Raw genomic sequence first — 16,756 nt, forward strand, 5'->3', positions numbered from 1 at the left:
CCAAGCTTCTCTGACCCGCGCTGCCCTTCCAGAGGTTCATTGGTTCAAATCCTTAGCGAGCATCAAGCCTTGGTACTGCAAATTCATTCCAAGCTTCTCTGACCCGTGCTGCCCTTCCAGAGGTTCATTGGTCCAAATCCTCAGCAAGCATCATGCCTTGGTACTGCAAACCCATTCCAAGCTTCTCTGACCCGTGATGCCCTTCCAGAGGTTCATTGGTCCAAATCCTTAGCGAGCATCATGCCTTGGTACAGCAAACTCTTTCCAAGCTTCTCTGACCCGCGCTGCTCCTCCAGAGGTTCATTGCTCCAAATCCTTAGCGAGCATCATGCCTTGGTGCTGCAAACCCATTCCAAGCTTCTCTGACCCGTGATGCCCTTCCAGAGGTTCATTGGTCCAAATCCTTAGCAAGCATTAAGCCTAAATACAGCAAACCCAGACCAAACTTCTTGCAAGCATCATGCCTTGGTACTGCAAACCCATTCCAAGCTTCTCTGACCCGCGCTGCCCTTCCAGAGGTTCATTGGTTCAAATCCTTAGCGAGCATCAAGCCTTGGTACTGCAAATTCATTCCAAGCTTCTCTGACCCGTGCTGCCCTTCCAGAGGTTCATTGGTCCAAATCCTCAGCAAGCATCATGCCTTGGTACTGCAAACCCATTCCAAGCTTCTCTGACCCGTGATGCCCTTCCAGAGGTTCATTGGTCCAAATCCTTAGCGAGCATCATGCCTTGGTACTGCAAACCCATTCCAAGCTTCTCTGACCCGCACTGCCCCTCCAGAGGTTTATTGGTCCAAATCCTTAGCGAGCATCAAGCCTTGGTACTGCAAATTCATTCCAAGCTTCTCTGACCCGCGCTGCCCTTCCAGAGGTTCATTGCTCCAAATCCTTAGCGAGCATCATGCCTTGGTACTGCAAATTCAGTCCAAGCTTCTCTGACCCGCGCTGCCCTTCCAGAGGTTCATTGGTTCAAATCCTTAGCGAGCATCAAGCCTTGGTACTGCAAATTCATTCCAAGCTTCTCTGACCCGTGCTGCCCTTCCAGAGGTTCATTGGTCCAAATCCTCAGCAAGCATCATGCCTTGGTACTGCAAACCCATTCCAAGCTTCTCTGACCCGTGATGCCCTTCCAGAGGTTCATTGGTCCAAATCCTTAGCGAGCATCATGCCTTGGTACTGCAAACCCATTCCAAGCTTCTCTGACCCGCACTGCCCCTCCAGAGGTTTATTGGTCCAAATCCTTAGCGAGCATCAAGCCTTGGTACTGCAAATTCATTCCAAGCTTCTCTGACCCGCGCTGCCCTTCCAGAGGTTCATTGCTCCAAATCCTTAGCGAGCATCATGCCTTGGTACTGCAAATTCAGTCCAAGCTTCTCTGACCCGCGCTGCCCTTCCAGAGGTTCATTGCTCCAAATCCTTAGCGAGCATCATGCCTTGGTGCTGCAAACTCATTCCAAGCTTCTATGACCCGCGCTGCCCTTCCAGAGGTTCATTGGTCCAAATCCTTAGCGAGCATCACGCCTTGGTACTGCAAACCCATTCCAAGCTTCTCTGACCCGTGATGCCCTTCCAGAGGTTCATTGGTCCAAATCCTTAGCAAGCATTAAGCCTAAATACAGCAAACCCAGACCAAACTTCTTGCAAGCATCATGCCTTGGTACTGCAAACCCATTCCAAGCTTCTCTGACCCGCGCTGCCCTTCCAGAGGTTCATTGGTTCAAATCCTTAGCGAGCATCAAGCCTTGGTACTGCAAATTCATTCCAAGCTTCTCTGACCCGTGCTGCCCTTCCAGAGGTTCATTGGTCCAAATCCTCAGCAAGCATCATGCCTTGGTACTGCAAACCCATTCCAAGCTTCTCTGACCCGTGATGCCCTTCCAGAGGTTCATTGGTCCAAATCCTTAGCGAGCATCATGCCTTGGTACTGCAAACCCATTCCAAGCTTCTCTGACCCGCACTGCCCCTCCAGAGGTTTATTGGTCCAAATCCTTAGCGAGCATCAAGCCTTGGTACTGCAAATTCATTCCAAGCTTCTCTGACCCGCGCTGCCCTTCCAGAGGTTCATTGCTCCAAATCCTTAGCGAGCATCATGCCTTGGTACTGCAAATTCAGTCCAAGCTTCTCTGACCCGCGCTGCCCTTCCAGAGGTTCATTGGTCCAAATCCTTAGTGAGCCTCATGCCTTGGTACTGCAAACCCATTCCAAGCTTCTCTGACCCGCACTGCCCCTCCAGAGGTTCATTGGTCCAAATCCTTAGCGAGCATCATGCCTTGGTACTGCAAACCCATTCCAAGCTTCTCTGACCCGCGCTGCCCTTCCAGAGGTTCATTGCTCCAAATCCTTAGCGAGCATCATGCCTTGGTACTGCAAATTCATTCCAAGCTTCTCTGACCCGCGCTGCCCTTCCAGAGGTTCATTGGTTCAAATCCTTAGCGAAGAAGGACACAAAAGAAGTGACACAGAAGTGACGCAATGGCGGCGCAAAAGTGCCGCAAGTCCGACATAAATCTGCCCCTATATACTCAAAGGGCTTCGGGACCCAAATGCACCGTAAGTAGCGAGAAACATGACACTTACTCCAAGCCAGGGCACAAGTCCTAAAAAAAAGAAGTGGGGGGATGCTGTCACCGGAAGTGACGTCACAACAGGAAGTGACGTCACGAAAGGTGGCTTGCACAATCGGGCTCATTGCCTCCCCTCGCTCACCCCTTAGATGCGATTGCATCTGAGAAGGCAGCGCGTGGAAAGGGGAGACCACTCGGTCACCCCGAACGTATGGATGGATGCCCCGATCCCCCGGGAAACCGTTGCGGGCGGGGGGCGTGTCTCGGCCGGTATGCCCATAGCGGCGTGGTTGGAGCACGCCCCCCCGCCTAAAAGGGTTGTCCTAAACACCCGCCCGGAAGTCCGTGCACCTATGGGCGGGATGGGGTCGCGGCCCCGCCTTCCCGCTGCTGGATAAAAGGCGCGGGAATCCAGGAAAGCGTCCTCTTGTTCCTGCGCTCTGAAGGCTGCACCACTCGTCGCTCGTGAGCCCTCAAGGGAACAAGCTGCAGTTTTTTGAACGTGTAATCATTGTTTTTTCTGTTTCAGTCGTCAAGGCATAGCTGGAGTCCGAGTCGCTACTGGTCAACAGGCAGAGATAAAGCAGAACGCAGATATGCCTGGCAAGAAGAGTGGAAAGAGCTCCGAGATGGAACGAATGCTGCGCACACTGGTGAACCGAGTGTCGGCGATGGACAGAAAATTGGGTAAAGTAGACCAGCTTGGTCGCGGCTTGGCGGACCTCCGGAAACGAGTGGAGGCCCAAGCGGGGCCCTCAGGGCGACCTAAGAGGATTGTGGGGCCTGCTTTACCAAACATTACCCCAGGGGGGGATAAGGGGAAAAAGAGGAAGGGGAAAGCGGGTCCTAGCGAGGCCCCAGTCCCGATGGAGGTCCCACTGGTCCCAGTAGCACCAGCGTCCAGCCCGGTACCCACACCGGATGGGTGATTGCCAATCCCTGTGGTTATCACACCGCTGGATAACGACCAAATGCCTCCCGAACTAGCGCTTCAGTTGGCGGCTGTGTTACCCTGGTTGAAGAAGGGAGCGGGGGGATCCACGGCTGTGGAAGACCCGGCCGAAGAAGCTAGGCAGATTATCGAGCAGCTAAGGCAGACAAGGGGTGCTGGGACAGCGAACGTGCCTTCTATTTCTCCACAGGAGGCGAATCTGGTCGCGGTCGAAAACCGGAATAAGTCGACGGACACAGCTGGAGGTGCGGCGGAAGCCGGTAAGAGATCACTCCCAATGATGGGGGAGGGCGCGGTACCCTCAAGGCGGGAAAGCTTGGCGCAACATATTCCTATGGCAACTAAGGAAATGGTGTGGGCTAATAAATACATAAACATGTTTTCATTGTTGACTGACCATCGAGAGTTAGAATATGCCAAGACTCAGAAGGATTTATGGCACCCCAGTGTATGGCGGGCAAAAATGGCAGAATTTAGGGTCGAAGAGTCTATGATGAACTGGATCAGGGCCTTTTCTATTTTTGTAGCAATTATCGCTGAACGAACACCAGAACTGTGAGTGACCTGGCTTGATACCAGAGCAGGATCACGGGCTTCCATGAGAAGTATGGAGGGGAAGAATGGAAAGTGTATGACATGGCTTTTAGAAAAGTGAAAGAGTTTAATGAAACACTGACTTGGGATTGTTTGGATACTGTATCGTGGCATGCGCAGTTCTTGACGGGATCAGTGGGTGGATCAGGGTCGAGCGCAAATGGCTCCAGGGCCTTTCAACAGAAACATCCTCAGCCCTTTCGACCAACCTACGGGGGGGAGTCTCAGCCTAGATCGGGCGGGAACGGAAATAAGCGAGGAGTGTGTTGGGGTTTCAATAAGGGAACGTGTAGCAGGCCGCAAGGAACGTGTAGGTTCAGGCATGCGTGCTCTAGTTGTGGTAACACCTCCCATCCCGAAACTAGCTGCCGATCCAGAGCCAAGGGTACCGGAGGAAAAGGGGGTACCAAGCAGGATTGATACAGTGCCGCGGAAGTCCAAACAATCGCCCGTAGATATTCTGGCTTTGACCCCGTGGCTGAACAAATACCCTGATCATGTGTCCGCTGGGATCCTGCGAGATGGCTTCTCGTATGGCTTCAGGATCCCGGCGGGTGATTTTCGGGGGGCCCCCTCATGTAAGAACCAACTGTCAGTTCAGCACAACCCGGCGGTTGCCGCCACAAAGATCGCCAAAGAGGTTGGCTTGGGGCGGGTTGCAGGACCTTTTAGTGACCCACCAACGGCCGATTTTGTGTGTTCCCCACTAGGGGTAGTGCCTAAAAAAGACCTGGGGGAATACAGGCTCATCCATAATTTGTCGGCACCAAGGGGGGCTTCCGTCAATGAGGCGATCGATCCAGACATTTGCAGTGTGAGGTATGCATCTTTCGATGACGCAGTGGTAATGTTGAATCGCCTAGGCCCCGGTGCATTGTTAGCAAAATCGGATATTGAATCTGCATTTAGGTTCCTTCCGGTGTATCCCCAAGATCAACACTTGCTGGGTTTTACATTTCAGGGTAAATACTACATGGATATGTGCATGCCGATGGGTTGTTCAATTTCGTGTGCCTATTTTGAAATGTTTAGCTCATTTCTGGAGTGGGGGTTCTCGAAGGCCACAGGGCACCAACATGTGATGCATTATCTTGATGATTTCCTGTTTCTCTGCCCAGCGGGCTCTCGGGACTGTGCACGGGCATTGCAGGATTTCTGCGTGCTCATGCGGGGTTTCGGGGTACCGTTGGCGCCAAGTAAGACGGTGGGGCAGACTACCTCCCTGGTGTTTCTGGGTATCGAACTAGACTCCGTGGAGGGTTGCTTCCGCTTGCCGGCGGAGAAGATTGCCAAATTCAGGGCTTCCTTGTTGCAGTGTCTTCGGAACGAGAAAGTGACACTGCACCAATTACAGCAAACAGTAGGTCAGCTTAACTTTGCGTTACGGGTTATGCCGATGGCTCGCCCTTTCTCACGATCCATTGCCCAGGCCATGGTTGGCCTCAAGGAAGGGCACCATCCCACGAGACTGTCGGCAGAGGTTCGCCAGGACATGCTCATTTGGCTGGCATTCCTGGCGGATTTCAACGGCCGAGTAGTTTGGAGCAAAGCCCCGGCCTCGTCGGCGGAACTAGGCTTATGGACCGACTCGGCGGGCAGCGTGGGGTTCGGCGCGATCCTTGGAAACCATTGGTCGGCCCAAAGATGGCCAGCATGGTGGGAAACAAGCAGTTTGACGAGTAACATTGGCTTTCTAGAGCTATTCCCCATCTGGGTGGCTCTGTCGGCATGGCCGGAGGAGTTCAGAGACCGCTCGGTTGTATTTTGGTCCGATAACATGACTGTGGTTGAGTACATTAATCAGCAGGCAGCACGCTGCAAATGGATATTGCGATTGTTGAAAGAAATTGTGTTGAAATGCTTGAGATTAAACGTACAATTCAGGGCAAAACATGTTTCAAAATGCAGGCTTTCAGGGATTGTTTACCCTCAGTGGAGCTAGTGGCAGCGCCATTTCCCGAAGCATTATGGCAAATAGGCGCCCCGGACTACAAAACCTCATGGCAGCCAGTTTAGCGCCCAAGACAAGGAAAGTATATGAAGGGGCTTTCCGCTCGTACTGCGCTTTTTTGGGCCCGGCATGGGAGCATAGATGGGGTCAGGAGGGGTCCTTTACCCAATTTTTAGTGGCACTTCATGAGGAGGGCCGGTCGGCGGCAACCGCCAGTCGGTATACGGCCGCCATATCATTTATGGCTCAGCTACGTGGTATCAGGGACCCGACGGACTCCTTCGTAGCCAGGAAGGCGCTGCGCGGCTGGCAGCGCTTAGAGGGGCGCAAAAAGGATACCAGGCACCCAATAGGATTTGACAGATTGACCTCCTTGTTGGCTAAACTGGAGGAGACATGCTCCTCACCTAGCGAGGTTGTACTATTCCGGGCAGCGTTCGCGTTGGCCTTCTATGGGGTCCTGCGGGTGAGCGAACTAGTGGCTGCCAACAAAAGAGATACGGAGGGGGGTCTGCGCAGGGATCACACGCAAGTGAGGGGGGATTCTCTGCTGATCACGATAGCCAGGTCAAAGACGGATCAGGAGACCCAGGGGAATAGCATTGTGTTGCGGCGTGCTCCAGGTAGTCCCTGTTGTCCAGTGAGGCATGTTGAGGACTACCTAAAACAGAGGTTGACAACGTGGGGGGGGGCCTTGCTGCGAAATGGGGACGGCACCCCGTTAACAAAGTTTCAGTTTCAGAGGGTGCTGGCAATCACGATTGCAGCGGTGGGCTTGAACCCGATTGATTTTGGGACCCATTCATTCAGGATAGGGGCAGCTACAGAAGCAACAGCTCAAGGTCTGCAGGCAGACAATGTTAAACAGTTAGGCCGCTGGTCCTCAACTTGTTTCAAATGGTACGTGCGGCTGCACATGTTGTAAGTTACTTAAGAAGTGCACTCACGCTTGTTGTCTTTTGTTTGGATAACAGTTCACGAGCCTGTGACGCAGGGCAGAAATTGGGACCGGCCCAGTGTCAGCTAACCATAACTTCAGGAACAAGGAATGGAAGACGAGTGGTCTGGGTCGTGGGCCACTCATACGTGAGGCGTGCCGGGGACATATTCAAGACAGGTGATGCGATCCACACATCTGAGGAATATGGTTTCAGGGTGTCCTTCCATGGGAAGGGCGGCCTGTGTATTGACCGACTGCAAAGTTTTGTGGAAGAATTATTAGGGCGGCACAGGTCACCACCATCTGTAGTCATAGTGCACATTGGGGGCAATGACTTGGTAAGGTTGGGCAGACGAGCTTTAATTGAGCACATACTTTCTGCAGTTAGTTGGTTAGCAAAGACGCTCCCGGAATGTACAATAGCTTGGTCTCACATGATTCCGAGGAGGGTATGGCGGGGTGATTTGTCCACAACAGCGTTGAACCATTCGGTAAAGAGGGTCAACAATAAAATGGAGAAATTGTTTCGCTCTGCTCATCTTCAAAGCATATCTCATGGGTGCATCTGGGGCGATCACTGTTATTCTGATGATGGGGTACAGTTGGCCCCATCCTGATGACATCAGAGATCCTAGATTCGATCCTCAAATCCATAGCAAGCATCATGCATAATTACCGTAAATCCAGTCCAAGCTTCTCTGACCTGCGCTGCCCGTGCAGAGGTTCATTGGTCCAAATCCTTAGCAAGCATTAAGCCTAAATACAGCAAACCCAGACCAAACTTCTTGCAAGCATCATGCCTTGGTACTGCAAACCCATTCCAAGCTTCTCTGACCCGCGCTACCCTTCCAGAGGTTCATTGGTCCAAATCCTTAGCGAGCATCATGCCTTGGTACTGCAAATTCATTCCAAGATTCTCTGACCCGCGATGCCTTTCCAGGGGTTCATTGGTCTAAATCCTTAGCGAGCATCATGCCTTGGTACTGCAAATTCATTCCAAGATTCTCTGACCCGCGATGCCCTTCCAGAGGTTCATTGGTCCAAATCCTTAGCGAGCATCATGCCGTGGTACTGCAAACTCTTTCCAAGCTTCTCTGACCCGCGCTGCCCCTCCAGAGGTTCATTGGTCCAAATCCTTAGCGAGCATCATGCCTTGGTACTGCAACCCCATTCCAAGCTTCTCTGACCCGCGCTGCCCTTCCAGAGGTTCATTGGTCCAAATCCTTAGCGAGCATCATGCCTTGGTACTGCAAACCCATTCCAAGCTTCTCTGACCCGCGCTGCCCTTCCAGAGGTTCATTGCTCCAAATCCTTAGCGAGCATGATGCCGTGGTACTGCAAACCCATTCCAAGCTTCTCTGACCTGCGATGCCCTTTCAGGGGTTCATTGGTCCAAACCCTTAGCGAGCATCATGCCTTGGTACTGCAAACTCTTTCCAAGCTTCTCTGACCCGCGCTGCCCTTCCAGAGGTTCATTGGTCCAAATCCTTAGCAAGCATCATGCCTTGGTACTGCAAATTCATTCCAAGATTCTCTGACCCGCGATGCCCTTCCAGTGGTTCATTGGTCCAAATCCTTAGCGAGCATCATGCCTTGGTACTGCAAACCCATTCCAAGCTTCTCTGACCCGCGCTGCCCCTCCAGAGGTTCATTGGTCTAAATCCTTAGTGAGCATCATGCCTTGGTACTTCAAACCCATTCCAAGCTTCTCTGACCCGCGCTGCCCTCCCAGAGGTTCATTGGTCCAAATCCTTAGCAAGCATCATGCCTTGGTACCGCAAACCCATTCCGAGCTTCTCTGACCCGCACTGCCTTTCCAGAGGTTCATTGGTCCAAATCCTTAGTGAGCATCATGCCTTGGTACTGCAAACCCATTCCAAGCTTCTCTGACCCGCGCTGCCCTTCCAGAGGTTCATTGGTCCAAATCCTTAGCGAGCATCATGCCTTGGTACTGCAACCCCATTCCAAGCTTCTCTGACCCGCGCTGCCCCTCCAGAGGTTCATTGGTCCAAATCCTTAGCGAGCATCATGCCTTGGTACTGCAACCCCATTCCAAGCTTCTCTGACCCGCGCTGCCCTTCCAGAGGTTCATTGGTCCAAATCCTTAGCGAGCATCATGCCTTGGTACAGCAAACTCTTTCCAAGCTTCTCTGACCCGCGCTGCCCCTCCAGAGGTTCATTGGTCCAAATCCTTAGCGAGCATCATGCCTTGGTACTGCAACCCCATTCCAAGCTTCTCTGACCCGCGCTGCCGTTCCAGAGGTTCTTTGGTCCAAATCCTTAGCGAGCATCATGCCTTGGTACAGCAAACTCATTCCAAGCTTCTCTGACCCGTGCTCCCCTTCCAGAGGTTCATTGCTCCAAATCCTTAGTGAGCATCATGCCTTGGTACAGCAAACTCTTTCCAAGCTTCTCTGACCCACGCTGCCCTTCCAGAGGTTCATTGGTCCAAATCCTTAGCAAGCATCATGCCTTGGTACTACAAATTCATTCCAAGATTCTCTGACCCGCGATGCCCTTCCAGTGGTTCATTGGTCCAAATCCTTAGCGAGCATCATGCCTTGGTACAGCAAACTCTTTCCAAGCTTCTCTGCCCTTCCAGAGGTTCATTGGTCCAAATCCTTAGCAAGCATCATGCCTTGGTACTGCAAACCCATTCCAAGCTTCTATGACCCGCACTGCCCTTCCAGAGGTTCATTGGTCCAGATCCTTAGCGAGCATCATGCTTGGTACTGCAAACCCATTCCGAGCTTCTCTGACCCACGCTGCCCTTTCAGAGGTTCATTGGTCCAAATCTTTAGCAAGCATCATGCCTTGGTACCGCAAACTCATTCCAAGCTTCTCTGACCCGTGCTGCCCTTCCAGAGGTTCATTAGTCTAAATCCATATCCATAAATCCCCTCTAGGGGACACATGGGTCAGAGAAGCTTACCCGGGGTCGGGACACCCAGGAATGAAGCTTACCTTACATCTGAGGTACCTTTATTTGGGATCCGTGGATACCCACCACCAAAAGTGGCAGCAATGGTCTGAGGTAAGTGTCTTGGTCCGGCAGGCTACACGCGCCATTTTAGGTGTCAGGGTTTCAAACATCTCAAAAAGGGTCTGCAGATTCTACCACTTATTTCAATAGTTTTTTATATGTACTCATGGAGGGGCCTTTCAGGGTCCTACTACAATGAACTAGGGATCAGGGTGTGATTAGCCTATGCCTGTATGTGACTTTTGAAATTATTGTTCAGGACTTGGGGATGATGCCCTGAATCCTGAAATAGCAACTGGGGATAATTTTTTGTCTTGCGTCATACAATCCGATCACTCTGATCTGCTGTACCAACTGAACTGCGGATCCAAAAGGAACAACATGAGAAAAAGCTCCCTAGTCCAATCAGATTCGTTTTTAAATTCCTGCACTCATGAATGCTAAACTGCACAGTACTACAAAAGGTTGCAACTTTTTAAAAAGCTGATATCTGCAAATTACTGAACGGATTTAAACAGCAATACCGCGACTTCCATGTCACTGTATTTACCCTACATAAAAAATACAAGAATTAAACAAAATACAATATTTAACTAACTTTAGCTTCATCGAAATAGCGTCCAACTTCTTAAAAGGGTTGGAGAATCCTATAGCCCCCAAGACGTTCCTAATGCAATCTCAAAAATCCCAAATAATAAGGGTCCTGGCCTAGGTGGCTTCACGCGTTCCTTTTACAAACCCTTCACACATCTCTTGGTAGAGTTCCTTGTCCAACTCTTTATTCATTTGCAGAGTCAGATGAAGTCAGAAAGACTATTATGGAATCTGAAACAATGTTAAAGGTGAATCTTGCAAATGTCCTACCAACTGTGGATCTTACAGACCCATAACACACTGGAACACAAATATTAAATTATACACAAACAGTTCTAGAAAATATATGGTCCATGATACATCTGGTGCAATAAGGATTTATAAAAATAGTCAAGCAATAGATAGTATCCACCTGGGTCTGATTTTTAGTGAAATTATAAGTACAGAAAATACATTAATGCTTCGCACCGAGAATACATTTGGCAGATTTGACAGGAGATCTCTAAAGTAAAATTACACAACACTCTGTTCCAAAAATAAGAAAACATACATTACAAACTCTGAAGGGCCCTCAAGTGCTGTTTCTACCGCTGATTATTTGTGCATTGGCCATGGAGCCGTTCACGAAATTGGTGTGGCTTGAAGGTAGGGACAGAGGTATCAGGGTTAATATGCATGTATGTTATGTATCTTGGGCAGTAAAACATCAGGGCAATTCAAGAATTTTCTTCCTACAGAAGGTTTTCCTTCTTCTTGGAGATAAAGTTTGTCTTGTTTCGTTCCTCTGGATTTCTTCAGAATGTAAGATATTTAAAGACGCATAATGTCTCCTCTTAATACTGTCAGTCCATGCTGATAACTGCTCTGTATTGGTCAGCTGGTTTTATATTGAATTGTCATTCATGGAAAGGGAACAAAGACTTAATTTTTTTAAATTGCGCACTGTGATGGTTTTGTTTGAGTAAATACCAAATGTTCAATAACTTTCAATATTGCTTTCTCCTATGTTAAATATTATGGAGAAGTTGAATGTGTTGGAGGGTGATAGGTAGAAGGGCACAAGCAGGTATTTCATAGAAAGTTCAGTAGTTTGGGGCTTACATGCGAAGGAACAAATCCCAGCCCCCATTGAGACCTCATTCCTCCATTTCACAAAAAACTGGGGGCATAATTACAAGCCTCTTACGCCACTGGCGCATCACTTTTTGTGACGCACCGGTGGCGCATTTTTCTGCCCTATATTTACAAGGACAGGAAAAGCCACTCTGCGTGGTAAAGCAGATGTCATTTTAAAACAAGTGCTTGCCCTGCCACCGACGCGTCGGGCTCCTCTTCTCTCGATGGTGTCCCAGCAGTCCCTGGGACACCAGCACAGGCACCCCTTCCAATCCTGACGCTGCTCTCATAGCATGAGAGCCGTGCCAGGATTGGTCTGAGCAGCCTCCTTTGCCACTCAGACAGTGCCTTAGTGCCTGTGGCGTTTCTCCAACCCGGTGTGCAACATAGCTGGGTTGGAGAAACCTAAGTGCGCATGTCTGTTTGGCCGGCCTGAGACTGCTGGCCAAAACCGACATGCGCACTTTACAGCGCACACTACCCCTCCTTCCTGCTATGCCCAGTCTCCCTCTGCCCAAGGCTCCCTTCCCTGGCTCAGTCAATCAGTGGAAGAAAATACAATTATAATGTTGTTATGTTATCATTTTATTTTCTGTTGACTGGCTCAGTAGGGCGACGCTCTTCTCCGCCATTGCTGAGGAGCCGCCCCTTTTTGTTTCTGGGACAATCTGAGTGTTAATAGATACAACGTGAAGAATTTGTGGTGCATTTAAGAAAAATACCTCTTTGCCATGTTGTGATTCTTTTTATATATGTCAACATTGTGTGCTGTGAGATTAAGTGAAAAAACAAGCACTTTGTCCACCACGCACCTTTCTGCAGAATTGCGCTTGTGTCTCCTTCACTGAGTGAGTAAAGTGTCATCACCACGTGCTCACAAAGAGCCTGCACACCGCGCGCGGGCGGCAGGAAGCGCGCGCTGGCCCCCGGGGTGTCACTACTCACACACCTCTGCAGCAGTAGCACGTGTTTATTTACAACTCGGGTCTTTGAGGAAACCACAGAGGCTTTTTTTCTGTTTCTCACAACCTGGTGTGGCGGGGGCCAGGCAGAGGCACTCTGCCGGAAGTTGCTTTTAAAAAAAACCCTCATCCTGGGTGACCTCAGCTGCAGTCAGTAACCGTTCTCACAGGTGCAACCGGATGCTTCAGTCTGTCTGGGCGCGCGCAGACTCGCGTGCCCTGGTGACCACTGAGCATCCGGAACCAAAGGCTAAAATGTGTCAGGTCTGGCCCAGGGGCGCAGCTCGGGCAGTAAAATGGGGGGTGGTGGTGGTGGTGGTGGGGGGTGGGGAGGGGGGGGGCTGGAGTGGTTTGTGAGCTTCAGATTTTCAAACATTCACTCTGACATATAAGCAGGGCACAAGTCCTAAAAAAAGAAGTGTGGGGACTAGTAATCAGTATGCAAGCGACACCATGGCGTGTGACATCACAGCGAATGACATCACAGGAAGTAAAGTGGCATCATAAGAAGTGACATCAGATCTTAAGCCCTCACATATATGTTTAACATGTCTATCATGAGTACATTTGAGCACATTTCGAGTATACAGGGAAACCCTCCTGAATTAGGCAGAAGATTCACACTTTTGTAAGCGACACATAAAACAATGTTGCCTATTGTCACCGTAAACTTCCTTTACCCATAGTGCTTTACAAGAAAAAAATGTGATATTTAAATTCTTACAACGCCTCCTCAGGGGTAGTAAGCACTATATAGATGCTATTTATTTTGTGTAAATACTGGGAAAGACCAACACATCTGACATTCTTACAACACATGCATATCTCCTAAACAAAGTGAAATGCTGCCTCTTTAGTATGTGTGAAGTGTTAACAATGTGTGAACCTTTGTTTCCCCTCTGCTGCATATGCTTCTAGGTGTGAGGCTCCTGACTGCTGCCTGTCAGGATACTCCAACAACCGTAGGCCTGATGACCACTCATATTCGGCCTTAGTTATGGAGTCTGAACTAAGAAAGCCCCCTCCCTGCCTGCACATTGCTGCAGATCGAAAGCAGACAACAACGTGCAGGCGCTGCTGAATGTGTATAAAGCACTTGTTTTTTAGTGGGGCCTAACTTCTTGGCAGGTTGGACAGCGTCCACCCTATGAAAATAGTGGGTGGACGCCGCCCACCCGCATGTACCCCCGACTAGTGCCCGGCATAGAAACTGAAAAAGAAAACCACTCAGTACCGATCATTTTCTGGCAACGCTCCCAGGATGTGGAACGCTCTCCCTAGAGTCCTCAGATGCAACCCCTCCTTCTCCTGTTTCAAAAGAGACCTGAAACTCCATCTCCTCAACAAATACTTTCCTGTCCAATGTCAACGAACCTAGACTTCAATATCCGAGTTCACTCCTCGCTCTCTTGATATTCAAAGACAGTTGGTGACCGGACTGTGTTAGCCACGTTTGTTTTCTCTCCCTCCCCTGCACTGTTTACCTATTTTTCATGATGTATTTTTATCTCTGTTTTGCTTCCTTACCGCCTTCCTACTATGTAATACAATTTTCTTCTGTCTTTACTGTGTGTATGTAAAGCACTCTGATACCCACAGGTCAAGCTAGCGCTATATAAAACTTTAAAAAAAAAAATAGAAAATAAGGTTAAGATACACTATACCGGGGCAGGGTGCAAGGGGAGAGGGTTAAGGGGTAGTAGAAGGGGGGGAATGTAGATTGGCGGGACAACTAAGGGAGGGAAAACAGTATGTTAGAAACTTACAAACAGTTTTGGAGACTTTCAAAACAGAGAAAGGGAGAATGTGTGTGTGTTTTTTGTCTGTGTCTATGTAAAGATTCCTGGTGAAATCCGACAGACACCTCACTATCCCAGACTGAAAGCACCCGTACCCAACTATTTATCAGAAAATACATTTATTAGGGGGGTGTAATACCTCAAACAGCCCCCAAAGCTACCTCTCTGATCTGTCCATCACAGAGCATGGTACATTGCTATCCATTGCTACTGCAATGGTGTTTGGTCTATTCACTGACTATGGTGAAGTTGCAATAATGAGGCTGACTCGGGTCCTAGTGGACTACAGTGAGTGACCTAACACTGTGATCCCCAGCTCTCTCAGGAGATTTGGGTATTTGATGCATTAGCCTCTCTTTTACTCTTTCCTATTCTAGAAATTCCAGTTGGCCAGTTACTAATGGGTTCTACTAGATCTAGTTGGAGCAGAGAGTTAGTGACCAGACTTTCTAAACCAGGGAAAGCTTAAAATGGAAACATTTACCACTGAAATAGAGCCATTGCTATGAGGGGCGGACAGAAAAAGATGACAACGTTCACGTCGTGCTGTGTCCCACGATTTCACCGCGGTGCAGAATTCACAAATTCCCTAGGGTTCTTGGGAAGACTGCTGTCTGCAAGAGTGGGTTTGTCTGAGGAAGAATCCTTTTTATAATTTTTACTGAGTTTTATATAGCGCAAACTTGACATGAAGGTATTGGGCATCAGAGCTCTTTACACAAGCTCCAGTTGCGTTACATGAGGACACATTTATTTGTGCTAGGCACAGGGAGATTAAGTGATTTTGCCCAGAATCACAGGATGTAGCGCGTCCTTGCAGAGACTCTAACCCGGGTCCCCAGATTTGAGGTTGAACGTCCTAGCAGTTAGGCCAACTCCTGTCCCCATCTTTGTGGTTAAAGGCAGCTCTAGGGGCTTTCTCTGTTCTGTGTGAATGTGGGTCATGTCATGTGGTTTGTAGGGTGTGGATTTTCCATACGGTGGTGCTCTGTCAGGATGCACACACCTTGCACGGCATCCAATGGGAGCGATGCACTTGTCATCTCTCACTACCTTTGCCAGGGACCACATGCTCAGGTATATGAGGGACACTGGTAGAAACAGAGAATGGGGTAACAGAGAAAACAGAGAGACAGGAACCCACCGCACTGACTCTTGATTAACCCCTCCCCTGCTGGTGACGGAACCACTCCGTCATCAGCCGCGGTCGTGCTGTGCTGATGACGGAGCGGTTCCGTCACGGCCTGCTCGGCACGTCTGCGCGGCACGGATTCCGCGCCTGCGCTGAGCGTTCCATTGAGCGAGCGGGGCAGTTGACGGAACCACTCCGTCATGAGCACAGCATGACGGCAGCTGGTGATGGAGCGGTTTCGTCACCAGCATGGGCGCACCGCGCGGCCCCCCGCCCCTTAGCACTGTGGCGGAATAGCCGCCGCAGCGAAGGGGTTAAGATTGTCAGTAAAATGTAGTGGATTTCTCCAGAATCAAAACACAACTTTAGTGACTTGCCGCAGAGGGTGGCGTGCTGAGCTGTAATAGTGAATCGATTCATCCTAGCACTATCTCCATGTAAATACCTCTGAATGCTTCAATATGGAAGTTTTAATTCCTGAAAAGTAAACATGCAAACAATGAGTATCTTAAATGTCTGCTTTCTAACATTTAATATATGCACCATCCTTCTGATATTGTCATGTCCTTGCCTATAGTTCTTTAGTTATAATCCTAACTAGTTGGATTATAGGATTATAGAAGCATCAAGGTTTTCCATCTGTTCTCTAATATTACAGTTAAAACATCGGTGTCGGTGTTTTACGGAAAGATGTGACTAAAGGAGCCCCAGACCTGGTAGTTCTTCCCTGGCTCTGGGATCAGAGTGAAGTCCGCACCCCGTAATAGAAGGTGCAACTCTGCTCCCCTGAATTCAAGTATTCAATAGGCTGGTCAGCAACTTCTCCAGCTGTAACCAAAAGGGTCCATGCGGCCCGTGGAGGTGACTTGTATTTGTCGTCTGCAGTGCCCTGCAGACCTCACCAGCATCTATGGAGTTCTTCTTTTTCTCTACACAGTTCTGTGGGATGCTGTGCACAAAGCATGACTCATGGTACCTCATTACCTTCTCTTTAGATTTGTGCTCCTTTCTCGAAAGATTTTGTCAAAAGTTTTGGAATATACCCTATTTTTACTGTTCTCTTATCACCCAGCGCCTATCATATCTTTCTATGCGCGTGAGGTGCATTTGCCCAATTCCCATGATGTTTCATAATGCATGTATTGTGCATTTCACCCAATATCCATCATG

The sequence above is a fragment of the Lissotriton vulgaris genome, chromosome 6 (genome assembly GCF_964263255.1).
Source record: "Lissotriton vulgaris chromosome 6, aLisVul1.2, whole genome shotgun sequence".
Classification (NCBI taxonomy): domain Eukaryota; kingdom Metazoa; phylum Chordata; class Amphibia; order Caudata; family Salamandridae; genus Lissotriton; species Lissotriton vulgaris.